Source organism: Tupaia chinensis, unplaced genomic scaffold (assembly GCF_000334495.1).
Source record: "Tupaia chinensis unplaced genomic scaffold, TupChi_1.0 Scaffold000316_1, whole genome shotgun sequence".
NCBI classification, from domain to species: domain Eukaryota; kingdom Metazoa; phylum Chordata; class Mammalia; order Scandentia; family Tupaiidae; genus Tupaia; species Tupaia belangeri.
This window is the reverse complement of record NW_006159809.1, coordinates 5284201-5297110: the sequence shown is the minus strand read 5'-3', so window position 1 is coordinate 5297110 and position 12910 is coordinate 5284201. Positions and strand designations below refer to the sequence as shown.

The window sequence follows — 12910 nt, the reverse complement described above, 5'->3', positions numbered from 1 at the left end:
ATAACCAACTGTAAAATTAATAATTAATAATTAATGCAGTTTACATGTATGCCTCTTCTCCGGGCCTAGGTCACTCACAGTTGGCTTGGAAATAAACCACATTAATTACCTTGATGGTCAGATATGTTGTAAAATATCCCTTCATTTGGGTGTAGCTGGTATTTCCTCATGACTAGATTGAGGCTATGAGTTTGGGGGAAGAATGCCACAGAGACGGGGCCCCTCTCATTGCCTCATGCAGGGGTTCATAAATGCACATGGTGTTTACACGGCAGCACGTGGGTAAGACCGTGTGTGCAGGGTTCTCCAACATAACGTTACTGTTTCTCCCTTCCCAAACGCTCCTCCTTGGAATCCAGTTACTGAGTCAAGTCCACCCACATGGGCGAGAGGGGAACTAAGCTCCACCCCCAAGAGGAGGAACACCTACACTTGTCAAAGGAACTCCTGGCAAAGGAAAACGTCTTTCTCCTCCACATTCACTTATTCGTTCAGATATGTCTGTCTGTCACATGGACACATATATGTCTGTTTTATATTTGGGGCAATAATCCAATACTGCGTTATTTACCGTATTGCTCCAATTGTTCCTGCTTGGCCATGGCTGCTCCTTGGGGTCAGTCCCTGTCCCCCTTTGACAAGCCCCCATCCTGTGGTTCCTCGAGCACTTCCTTATTTTTGATTCCTCACTTCCTGACTTACCAGAGGTTAGCTTTTCTCTCAGTACCTGGCTCCTCCCTCCTCTGTGGCCTCTGGCATTTCCTCTCCCTTGAACTGTGGCCTCGCCAGCCCTTCCCAGGCAGGGTGTGACTAACCCTTTGCCAGGGGTGAAGACAAAACAGCACAGCTCAGCTATGACTGTCACCAAGACAACAAAGTGGCCCTGCAAGAAAGCCCAGGGGTCTGGCTCCCAAACCTCCTGCCACCTGTGGTTCACCGTTCCTTGGGGCACGGAGATGGGGACACTGTCGCCATGGCACGCCATAGCACTCGGGTGCAGCTTCTCCAGGGACCAGGACCCAGTTAGCTAGGTATGCAGAGGGGCAGTCAGCTAGCTCCCCTCCAGGGTTCTGCAGCGCCTAACTAGCGAAGTCCCAGATCTGGGGCGAGAGTGACTCCTACTTGAAACTCTCACTCTTCTCATCCCACCTAGTTATGTTTATCATCTTAACCAAAGCCACGCTGAATTCTCCCTCCGAGATGGTCACAGGGAGAGAACAGAGGGGTGTGGGCATTTTCTGGCCTCCATCCATTTGTGAGGATAGCCAAGCTCTGAGTGCACAGGAAAAGGGGAACTGTCGACAGAAAAAATAACCAACTGTAAAATTAATAATTAATAATTAATGTGGTTTATTTCCAAGCCAAATGTGAGTGACCTAGGCCCAGAGAAGAGGCATACATGCCTTTCTCGGGGTGATCATGTACAGAGAAGTTCCTTTTATTTGTTTTTGAGATTGACAGACAACAATTAATGAAAAGTTTTTCCATTGGTCTAGCCCAAAAAGTCGGGACATGTAGAAGCGGGTCTTGTAGGTTATCGGTGGGTTCCACAATTCCTAGGTTGGTGACTGGAAGGGAAGATCTGTGTTTTGGGGAGAGATTAGTTCAAGAAAGGCTTAATTTACATCTCAAGAAAAAGGGAAGTTCTGTGTCTTGGGAAGAGATAAGCAAAAGAATATACTGTAATCGATAAAATATACATCTTGAAGATACTATGCCAGGGACAGGAGGTAGGAAGAATCCTGTTAATAGAAAATAAATGGTCTGAGGGGCCAGCAAGTGGCATGGTGGTTGAGGGCACTGAACTCCCACATGGCTGACTACGGTTCAAGTCTCGGACCTGGTGGCTTGCTTTCTTACTTCCTCTCTCTTTCTCTGTCTCTCTCTGATCAAACTGGAAAATAATAGTGATAATAATAATAAATAAAGTTAAATAAAACAATTCTCTAAAAAAATAAAAAGAAAGAAAAAAAGAAAAGAAATGATCTGTTAATGTTTGTGGGCATGACTTCCCAGTCCCTTTTGAAAAGATTTTGGAAAATAGGAAAAGTAGTCAGACTTCTGTCCACAGAACAAAACTGCCAAGGAAGGTGTGAGCGTGTGGACGGGCGAGCAGGGTCACAGGAGAGGTGCCTCATCCTTGTGCTGCTCGTGCACCTTTCATCTCTCCCCCCAGGTTGTAAACAGATCTCTCCACCTCCACAGCCACCGCCCTCGCGCCACCCTTCTCTCTCTTAGACCTTCGCTGTATTCTCCTCACATGTTTAGCTTGCTCCAAATCAACCTACAGGTTTTTTAAAACATAAATCAGACCATATCACTACTCCACTTCAAAGCCTGGAATGGCCCGCCTTTGCTATCAAAAGTTTCATCCCTCCAACCCCGTGCCTTGCCATGCCCCGCTTCCTCCTCAGTATCCAATTTCAAGCCACCCCAGCTGGCTCTCACTGGCTTCTTACCCTGGGTATTCCTCATTCCATGGCTCCCCCCATCTCTTTACTTCCACTCCCCTCATCCTCAGACCTTACTCCAAACATCACTTCCTTAGAAAAGCCTGCCTTGATCATCAAATCTAAATTAGACCAAGAGGTATATTTTCTCCTAACCCTTGGACAAACTCCACAAGTTATAATCGTGTATTTTCCTGATTATGTTACAGTATCTGTTTATCTCACAGGTATTCATCTTGCTCAGCCCTGCATACCGAGCATTCTGCACAGCAACGGGGATGCAGTAGGTGTTCAACAAACAGGTATGGAATGATCGGATGACATCGCTCCCCCTTTATTCTCATTCTCAGAGAATGTTATTGCCACCCATCCCTTCCTCAGCCCAGGAGCCAGGGAGCCAGCCTGGACTCTTTTCTCTTCTCACTACTCGTTCCTTTGTTCACCAGGGTGGTGGGTTTCATCTCCGAAATAGCCATCAAACCCACCCTTCCTCTCTAGTCACCATTCTGGTTTCTGACTTAGCAGCAACCTCTAATTGTCACCCCCTTGCCTCTTCCATCATCCCTTCCAAGGCATTTTCCACACTAACTGAAGAAAGAAGTAATATCAAAAATACAAATCCCATCACATCAGGGACTGCCTTCACAATAGAATTCACACAGACCGTTAGGAGAATATACTGCTTGCACCCCGAGCCTCACAGGGCTCCCCTCATAGCCCGCAGTCAGCCAGAGGAAATCACAAATCATTTCTCAAACATATCATTGTCTTTTATGCTTCTGTGCTCGGCAGCTCACTCTCCCCTCCACACTGAATTAACCACTGCATGTCCTGGAATATAACCTCGGGAAAGCTTCTCTTACCTCTCCCACAACAACATGGAGTAAGATTTCCAACTCGTACATTCTCCCTAGACTCTGTGCCAACCTTCAACACAGCACGAAATACTGAGTTGTAATTATCTGCCTACCCATCGGCCTCCTTTATTTTAAAATTCGGAGAACAAGAGTCCTGTCATATTCAACTATGGGCATATCTGCCCAGTGTTCAGTATTGCGCCCAAATAATTTCACTATTTTCAGAACATATTCATATATTTTATCCTTTCCTACCCTCTCAACAACTCCATGAGGAAGGAAGGACAGATGACGGTAACCCCATGGCAGGACGAGATGAGCAGTTAACAGCAGATCCTGTGCTCAGCTGTGGGGGTGCCCGGCCAGCCTCACATACTCACCTGTAGACTGGAGAACCTTCTTCCGAGAATCCAGCTAACCTAACAAAGAAGACTCAAAAGCTGACATGGGAGTTCCATGGTGAAAACTGTGCCCTTCCCTGCCCTCCATGTAAAGCCCACTTCTATTCTCTCTGTCTGTCTCTGTGTGTCTCTCTCTCCCCCATACACACTCCTCACAACTTCCAGTCAGCTCTCTAATATGCCCACTTAAGTCTGGAGAGTTGAGCATCACCAGACATTTGAGGAAAGCCTCCAACACGAAAGACAGAGACCAAAATACATAAACAAGAAAGAAAAAAGAAAGAAATGAACTAACTTGATGGAAACAGATATAATACCAGAGGAAAACAAAAAGGCTCGCCACTAATAATAACATACTCAGGCCCAGCCTTTGGGGCACCATAGGTAACTTACTGGACTACAAGGCTGGAAGCCACATGTCAACCACAGTTCAAGTCCTAGGCCAACTCGGCCTGAAAACATGTCAGGCCTGTGTGTGGGCCTGGGATCCTGGCAGGCTGGAGGACTGCAGGGAGGAGATCATGGCACAACCAGAACCTATGGAGAGCACTGCTCACACAAATGTTCTATCATGAAAAGAAAAAGAGAGAGAGATAAAGAAGGATGGATGGAATGAAAGAACGATCCAGTAAAAAAAAAAAAAAATAAAGCTCAGAGGAACTGATGGTAAGTGTAGCTAGGAGAACCAGTTCTATTCAGCACCACCAATGCAGTTTGGGGAATTTTAATCTTCTCAGGCTTGGGATAGTCTCCTGTCCCTGAGATTTAGCTGATTCTGGGAAGTCTATGGATTTTGCTTAAGAGTGGATACCAAAATTTGGAGGAAAATGATGAAATAGCAACTTACGGACACTTCCTACTATTTACAATAAAAACAAACACTTTGTGAAGCAACACGGCTACGTTTCTACAACATTCAGTGTCTAGAGTAGCTGCTTTTTGTAACCTAGCCCTTGCCTGGGACTCAAGTACAGAAAAGCACTGTGTATTAGCAACGGTGTGATCCAATGCAAGCCAGGCTTGTTTTGTGGGAGGCAGGATAGTGATATGACAAAGAGCAGACTCTGAAGCCAAACTAGCAACCAGAGGATCTGGAGAACAAGGAGACCTCCCCAACCTGAACAGATGCATGAAAAAGAGGTGGGACTTTAGAATAGGGAAAAAGCTGCAGATTCTGCTGCCACCTTGTGGTGGTCATGCCACAACGCAGTGCCCCATGCTCTTGGGGCTATACCTGGGATGCCCCTTCAGACCAGACCCAGGGCCGCAAAGCAAACAAACAAACAAAAAAAAAAAAAAAAAAAAAAACTAAGGTGAGCATACATATATACATTTTAAAATTTACCAGAGGATATGTGCACTCATTAGAGAGAGACAAGGAGAGAGAGAAAGAGCACCCCATATGCATACAACAAGAATAGAGACAGGGACCAGCAGTTAGCGTAATGGCTATGCCACTGGACTCCCACGTAGTTGACCATGGTTTGAGTCCCGAACCCGGTGGCTTAAACTCATGCCGGGTGCGTGTGCGTGTGTGCCCAAGATCCCGAGAGGGAGAATGGAGGAGAAGGGATTGTGGCGTGGCTATCCCCCCTAGGGGGTGATTTCTCACTTCCTGTCTCTCTGTCTCTCTGTCTCTGTCTGTCTGGCGAGCACACGTGCCCTATAGCAAAAACTTCTCCAAAAAAAAAAGACCTCTCAAAAAATTTTAAAAAATTTAAAAAAAGAATAGAGACAAAACCATTTTTAAATCATGAGAGATGAGAGCGTGATAAGACCAGTATCTCCAGAGCCATGCAAACCTCATCTAGACTCCTGGCACAGCATTAGGCTAGCCGTGTGAGGCAAGGCAAGGTACATCTAAAAGTTTTTTGTTTAATGAGAAAAAGAGACAGAGAGAAACACCCTTGACAGGGTCTTGCCACACCGAGATCTGTTCCCAGCCTTCTAGCCAGTCAGGATCACAGTGCTCAGCACTAGAGTATTCAGGTCGACCTGGGGTCCGGGACATGGAGCCCTTCCCAGATGGCACCAGCATCGCAGGGTGGCAGTGCATAGCTGAGCCTCAGCAGGTCACCTGAACTCCTCCATGAACACTACATGTTTAAGGGGCAATGCTGACAGTACCTCCTTTGCAATTAGAAGTTAAATGAGATCATAGCTGTCTGACACGGAGTTCCTGGCTTAGTGTTCAGTTAGTTACAGATGATAGAGACTGATAAGGAAATCAGGCTAGTTCCTTTCTGCAGGCCTTTAAGAAATTTCAGGTGCACAATTGGAATTCATCAAAATCTTTAGTTTATACTGCATGTTCATCACTGTCCTGGGACACATTTCTTTAAATGTGCTTGGGCCAGCAGGTGGCACGGTGTTTAAGGTGCTGGATTCCCACAGGGCCGAATGCAGTTCGAGTCCTGGACCTGGTGGCTTGCTTTCTCACTCTCCCTCTCTCTCTTTCTCTGTTTCTTTCTGGTGAATTTTTAAAAAATAATACAATTAAATAAATAAATATTTTTTAATGTGCTTATGTGTTGGGATTGGATGCTTAGAAATGATCTAGATTCAATAATTTGCTGTAATTCTAGAATTGAAATAGCACAGCCACACTCACACTTACATACATAGACACACACACACACACCTGTTTGTTTTGACTTACTCATTGGTTACAATATGGCTAGAAAATGTGAGCTATACAACTTCTCTTTTATTAAAGTTTCTTCTCTCTCTTTTTCTCTTTCCACTTTTCAGTTGGTTATAGTAATTCATCTCGTCCTCATATCATTCTGCCATGTTGTTATCCTGAAGGAGGACTGTCCCTAGCTTCTGGGCTATGCAGGTGTGGACTCTGGGATTTTAAAGGTCACCTTTAAATCTAGTGGGCACTCACCTGTGAGGAAGGCTGTATCCCTGCTCTCCTAAAGGGCTAGAGCAGGCAAACTGGAGTGGGGGAAAGGTCCTCTGCTGAAGATGGAACAACGGCCAAGCGTTCCTGAAGGACAAGGTAAGAGATTTATATTTTGTACTTTCTCTTACTGAAATTCGTCTGTTTTTTAAATTGTTATTTAATCAATAACATTTTCAGCCTGAAAGAAGTCACTGTTCATTAACTGACAAAATCACAGTAAGAATCATGATAGAGGGAACAGTAAATGGTGAACTGGTTACATAGCTGGACTCCCACGTAGTCTACCATGGGTCCAGTCCTGGACCTGGCGGCTTTAAACTCACTCTGGGCACGTGTGCGTGCGTGCCCAAAATCCTGAGAGGAGAGTGGAGGAGAAGGGATTGCGGCATGGCCATTCCCCCTTGAGGGGGAAGTGATTTCTCGCTTTCTGTCTCTCTATCGCTATCTGTCTCTGTGGTGAGCGCGCACCCTATAGCAAAAATCTCTCTTTAAAAAAGAAAGAAAGAAAGAAAGAAAGAAAGAAAGAAAGAAAGAAAGAAAGAAAGAAAGAAAGAAAGAAAGAGGTAAAGAATAATAATGGTAGATACCTTAGTTCATTCTTCTAATAAGCCTGGTGATCTGGTCTTCCCCTGTGCCAGCATCTCCACCTTCTACAAAATGGGTGGTCTTTTACTTCATTCCACCTCATGGAGAAGGTCCACGAGGACTTGAAGACCACAGACAGGAAGCTATTTGCTTCTTTGAAGTGTTTTCCAACAGTAGAAACTCATAAATCAGATCCTCCATGCAGATGATGCCAAATTTACCAAGAGATGGAGTGAGTTACCGCTCAAGGCTATTGGCTTCTTACTGATTTCACCATAACCACACATGCAGCTGAGTTCACTTACTGATTTTGGGTTGTGGTATTCCCATGAACACTATGGTTCTACAATCCTCAGCATGCTAACTGAAGCCCTGTTGAGCTTAACAAAGGTGTCCCTGAAGATCTGACACAGGTGAAGAAGCTGCAACACCCTTTGGACCTTTGGGCTCACACCATTGACACCTCTGATCCTGATGACAATTGCCTGTTGGGCTTCTGCAGGGACATAGAACTTGTCAGCTTTTCTTGCTATCCTGGGCATTCAGATCTCAGTTCTGCACGTACACCTACACTTCCTGTTGACAGTGCTTAGCTTTCTCATAGATAGGCTTCCTCCTTTCATATCAAAGCATTTTTTGAACAAACTTCTTCAGTTCTGCAAAATTTCTTCACTTTTCTTACAGGTTTCTGGTATAGCAGGACCTTTTTCTTGGTTTCTGAAGCAACAGGAACCTTCTTTTTCTTCTCTTCAGTGACCTTCGTAGTTTCAGATGGAAAAGAGTTCTAATTAATTTTGATAGTTAGGTCTTTACTCCTATTTTGGAAACATTTTATCTTTTTCTAAAATTCTAAATGCATACTTAGTTTATTAATTCTCTTTCACTGAGCTAACAAGAACATTTAAAGCTATGAATTTCTATCTGAAAAAAACAGCTTCTTCCATGCATCTTAGACTTGATACATTGTATTTTCTTACTCATTCTTTCTTTATAGAATCTAATATAGTAGTGATTTTTCTATAATTGTAGTGCTATTGGATTTTTTTCCTCTTTTTTGATTTTTCAAGTGACTGGCTGGGTTTTGTTTTGTTTTGACTTAGTCATTGGTTACAATGAGGCTAGAGAGTGTAGTCTATATAGCTTCTACTTCTAATTGTTAAGATTTCTTTCTTTTTTTCTTTTCCTTTTTTTTGGGGGGTGGTGGTCATACGGCAGGTGCACACCAGAGAAAGAGAGAGAGGGAGAGGAGAAATCACCCCCTAATGGAGTGTGGTCATACCTCAATCCTGTCTTCATTTCTCTATCCTTTCAGGTTTGGGGGCATGCACACACACCCAGGGTGTTTATGAAACCACCAGATCAGGACTCAAACCCTCAGTCTACCCTTTAGGATTTGGCCGCCTTAACCACCAAGTCATGGGCCAACTCATGTTTCAGATATTAAAGTTTCTTTTCTGTCAATCTCTCTTTCTTTTGTGCTAGAGGTTGTGTGCATTCATGAGACAGAAGTTGGGAGACAGAGAGAGATGAAGAGGTGAAAGTACCTTCCCTTATGGTGGGGAAGGGTCACACCATAATCCCTTCTCCTCCATCTCTAGCTTGCCGTGAGATTTTTGGGCTCATACGCACATGTGCCTGTCAAGCTCCTCAAATTGCTTAGTTGGCCATGTGGGATCTGGCTGCCTTAGGCACCAGACCATGGAGTCGGCCCAAGGTTTCTTTCTTTCTTTCTTTCTTTCTTCCTTTCTTTCTTTCTTTTTTTTTTGGAGAGGTTTTCGCTATAGGGCGCGTGCGCTCACCAGAAAGATAGAAATAGAGAGACAGAAAGCGAGAAATCACCCCCAGGGGGGATGGTCATGCCACAATCCCTTCTCCTCCATTCTCCTCTCAGGATCTTGGGCACGCATGCACACAGGCCCGGCGTGAGTTTTAAGCCACCGGGTCCGGGACGCGAACCGCGGTCGTTACGTGGGAGTCCAGCGACATAGCCATTACGCTAACTGCTGATTCCCAGCCCAAGGTTTCTTACATGCAGTCAATTTTTATTTAATATTCATAACTGATAGCTGATATGCATTTCACAGGATACAGAATCAAGCCTGGTAAATCGATGTAGCTTCGTTTTCTTTCCTTTTTTTTTCTTAAAGAGAGATTTTTATTATACAGCGTGGGCACTCAGTGGAGAGACAGAGGGACAGAGAGACAGAGAGACAAAAAGCAAGAAATCATCTCCCAGGGGGATGACCAGACCACAATCCTTTCTCCTCCATTCTACTCTTGGAAGTTTGTGCACACCCACACATGTGCCCAGCCTGAGTTTTAAGCCGCCAAGTCCAAGACTCCAACCATGGTCAACTCTGTAGGAGAACAGCAACGTAACCAATACACCATCTGCTGGTCCCATAACTTCATTTTCTATTACATGCTTTTGTTCTATTTTGTCTACCCACTATATAATACCTATTTTTTTAAAACCCCACCAATCACACACGTATTATCAGTCTTTTTAGGGTAAACTCAGTCACTTCTGTTTTTTTAGCATTTTCCTAGTTAGTGTTTCTCACTTTCGATCTTCCCCCGGGAGGTTGCATCTGAGTTGTGGGATACTTTTGTAGCACTCAGGGAGGGTCACCTGAATATTCTGCTGGCTTTGGTGTCCACTGCCCTACTCCTTATCATCCCTTCAGGCTTTTTTTTTGGGGGGGGGGAGGTTTTTCGCTATAGGGCGCGTGCGCTCGCCAGACAGACAGAGAGACATAGAGACAGAAAGCGAGAAATCACCCCCCAGGGGGGATGGTCACGCCGCAATCCCTTCTCCTTCCTCCATTCTCCTCTTGGGATCTTGGGCACGCACGCACACGCGCCGGCGTGAGTTTTAAGCCGCCGGGTCCGGGATGCGAACCACGGTCGACTACGTGGGAGTCCAGTGACATAGCCATTACACTAACTGCTGGTTCCCTGGCCTTTGTCTACTGCCATAGCCTCGGAGACATTAATTTCCCACGTTTCCCAGTTTTTGGCACAGACACTTCCGGACCAGACTTCAAGGCCACTTCCACTCTTCAGCCACCCTTGTGCGTCTCTTGGGCGACGAGAAACCTTTGCATGAGCTACTCTCAGACCAGAGGAAACTTCAGAACAACTCTGGGTCTTCACCAGACTGCTGTGCGCTTACTTCTGTATGGCTTATCCACTTCTCCCCAGAAAATGCACACTTTGGGTTCTCACATTCCCTAACTGGGGGTTTTCATACTCCCTACACACGAGTTTCAAACCTTGAGAAGGGGCGGGGTGGACAGAGTCCTGGCCCCTTCCCAGAGACCCTCTAGTAACCTACTCTCCTCTCTGGCCCTGGCAGGTCCCGCTGAGTCCAAGCCACCCGTCTCGGCTGCGCTTTGGCGCCATCTGCTGGTTGGAACCCTGCGGGGGTGCTGAAGGTGCTACTGAGAGAGGGCTAGGGCTGGCTGGGATTAGCTACAGCCTAGCCATGATTCGACTGTTTAGATCCTATGCCTGATTTTTTGTTTGTTTTGCCTTTTTAAGGATTGTTTTTATTTATTATTATCATTTTTTAATTTGACCAGAGAGAGAGAGAGAGAGTGAGAAACCAAGTCGCCAGCTCCAGGACTTGGACCGCGGTAGGCCACGTGGGAGTCCAGTGCCTTCACCATTCCGCCACCTCCTGGGCCGCAAGCCTGTTTTATTGGGGGATTTGGAGAGACTGGGCAGCTAGAATACTGATGGCATGGGGACCCACTTTTCACTGTCAGAGTTCCAAAAATAAGGTTTTCTGTGTTTTCACCAGCTGGCCTTCCCACCACTCTCTTCCTACCCCACCAACAAAAGGTAATCAGTCTGTTTAATCCCAATCCTTGGAGAACAGAAAACAGTCGCGGTCTTTGCTAGATGGAATTGTTGGGTTTTACTCATTACCGCTCTGTCTGTGCTGTGGGCACTTGAAAAGCGGTAGTAGTCCCTCACGCTAGCGTTCCATCCTCCCTTCCACACAGGAGGGAATCCCGATGCCAGTTTTCTCTCGGCCAACCCCTACGCCAAGCAAATGGAAGTCCAGAGCTCGGTAGAATAAACAGGAACCTGATGGGCCGGCAGGTGGCATCGTGGTTAAGGGTGCTGGACCAGGGTCAATCACAGTTGACTCCCCAGACCTAGTGGCTTGCTCTCTCTGTCCCCCTTTCTCTGTCTCTGTCTCTCTCCCTCTCCATTCAAATTAAAATAAATAAATTAAATTTTAAAAAAATCTTAAAAATATGGGAACCAGCAGTTAGCGTAATGGCTATGTCGCTGGACTCCCATGTAGTTGACCGTGGTTCGCGTCCCGGACCCGGTGGCTTAAAACTCACACTGGGTGTATGTGCGTGCGTGCCCAAGATCCCGAGAGGAGAAGGGAGGAGAAGGCATTGTGGCATGACCATCCCCCCTGGGGGGTGATTTCTCGCTTTCTGTCTATGTTTCTCTCTGTCTGTCTGGCAAGTGCACGTGCCCTATAGCGAAAATCTCTCCAAAAAAAAAAAATCTTAAAAATAAAAAACCAGAAACTTGAACCAGGTCAGAAAGTAAGGGATCCCAAAGAGCCCAAGCATTCAAAACACCAACCAGAAGCCATGCTGGAGAGGTTCTCTGAGGCACAGGCTGGATCTCCCACAGGGAGATGCCCATGATAATATAGGCCACTTGAATTTTTGGCCTAAATTTTTTTGTCTGATAATAAATTTGCTCATCTTTTTAATATTCAGTTATTAAGATATTCTTATTGTGGGGAAATATGTAAAGTTTAGGAAAATACAGTTGTATAAGTTATATAGATTATTATATATTTATGTGCATGAATCATTTCCTAGAGATGCTATTATTCTATTGTTTACATTTTGATGTATTTCTTTCAGGTGTTGGTTATATGCAGACAAAGTTTGTAAGCTAAATTTAATTCATAGACTATATGGATTTTATCCTATTTTCTATAATTAAAAATTTCATTTTAAATCATTTTTCATAATGATAAATAAAGTCATGACTCAAATGACTGCATCGTACACCACCTTAAATGTGCTATATTTAATCATTCAGTTAAAATTGAGCACTTAACATTTTTTGGCATAACAAATAGATGTAGTGAACAAACCAGCAGAAACCCAGCTGAAGGACAAGTTGTATTTGACACCCCACGTCCACTGCCCCTTCTTCTGGTGACACTAGTCCAGTTTTTCTTGAAGAACTAACATTTCCACATCAGGAAATGTCTGGTGAGGCCACCAGTTAAGATATGCTGAACAGGGCGGGCCTCATAGGGCAGCAGTTGAGTAATGGTGTAGGGAGCAGTTCCTGTGGCCAATCACAGCTGGAATCCTGGCCTCAGTGGTTTGACAACTACTTCAGGCACACATGTGTGTGTGTGTCCCCCATCCTGATGGGATGGAGAAATTGGAGAAATGAAGGGAAAAAGATTGTGGCATGGTCATGCCCTATTAGGCTCTCTCTCTCTCTCTCTCTCTCTGTATCTTTCTCTGACAAGCACACATGCCCTTTGGCAATGAAGGGAACAAAAGGCACCCTGAACATTTCTAGATTACAGAGAGATATGAAACCTGGCCTAGGCTAATTGGATGCTCTCTCCATGGCAACTGACTCTGAAGCAGATGATAAGACTGAAAACAGCTGTAGCTGTTCCCATCCGGTCACGGCTGCATCCAC

The 12910-nt window shown here is 45.1% G+C and overlaps 1 long non-coding RNA gene across 1 annotated transcript in view; it reads right to left on the bottom strand.

Moving 5' to 3' along the window:
• Positions 1–1562: 1562 nt before the first annotated feature.
• Positions 1563–12910, bottom strand: part of LOC102489766 (uncharacterized) — a 67148-nt gene continuing 55800 nt past the window's right edge. Inside the window, exons 3-4 of the long non-coding RNA XR_003549829.1 lie at positions 6599–6700; positions 1563–1582 (exon numbers count right to left, since the gene is read on the bottom strand). This is a non-coding gene — a long non-coding RNA (uncharacterized LOC102489766). The remainder of the gene's footprint in view (positions 1583–6598; positions 6701–12910) is intronic.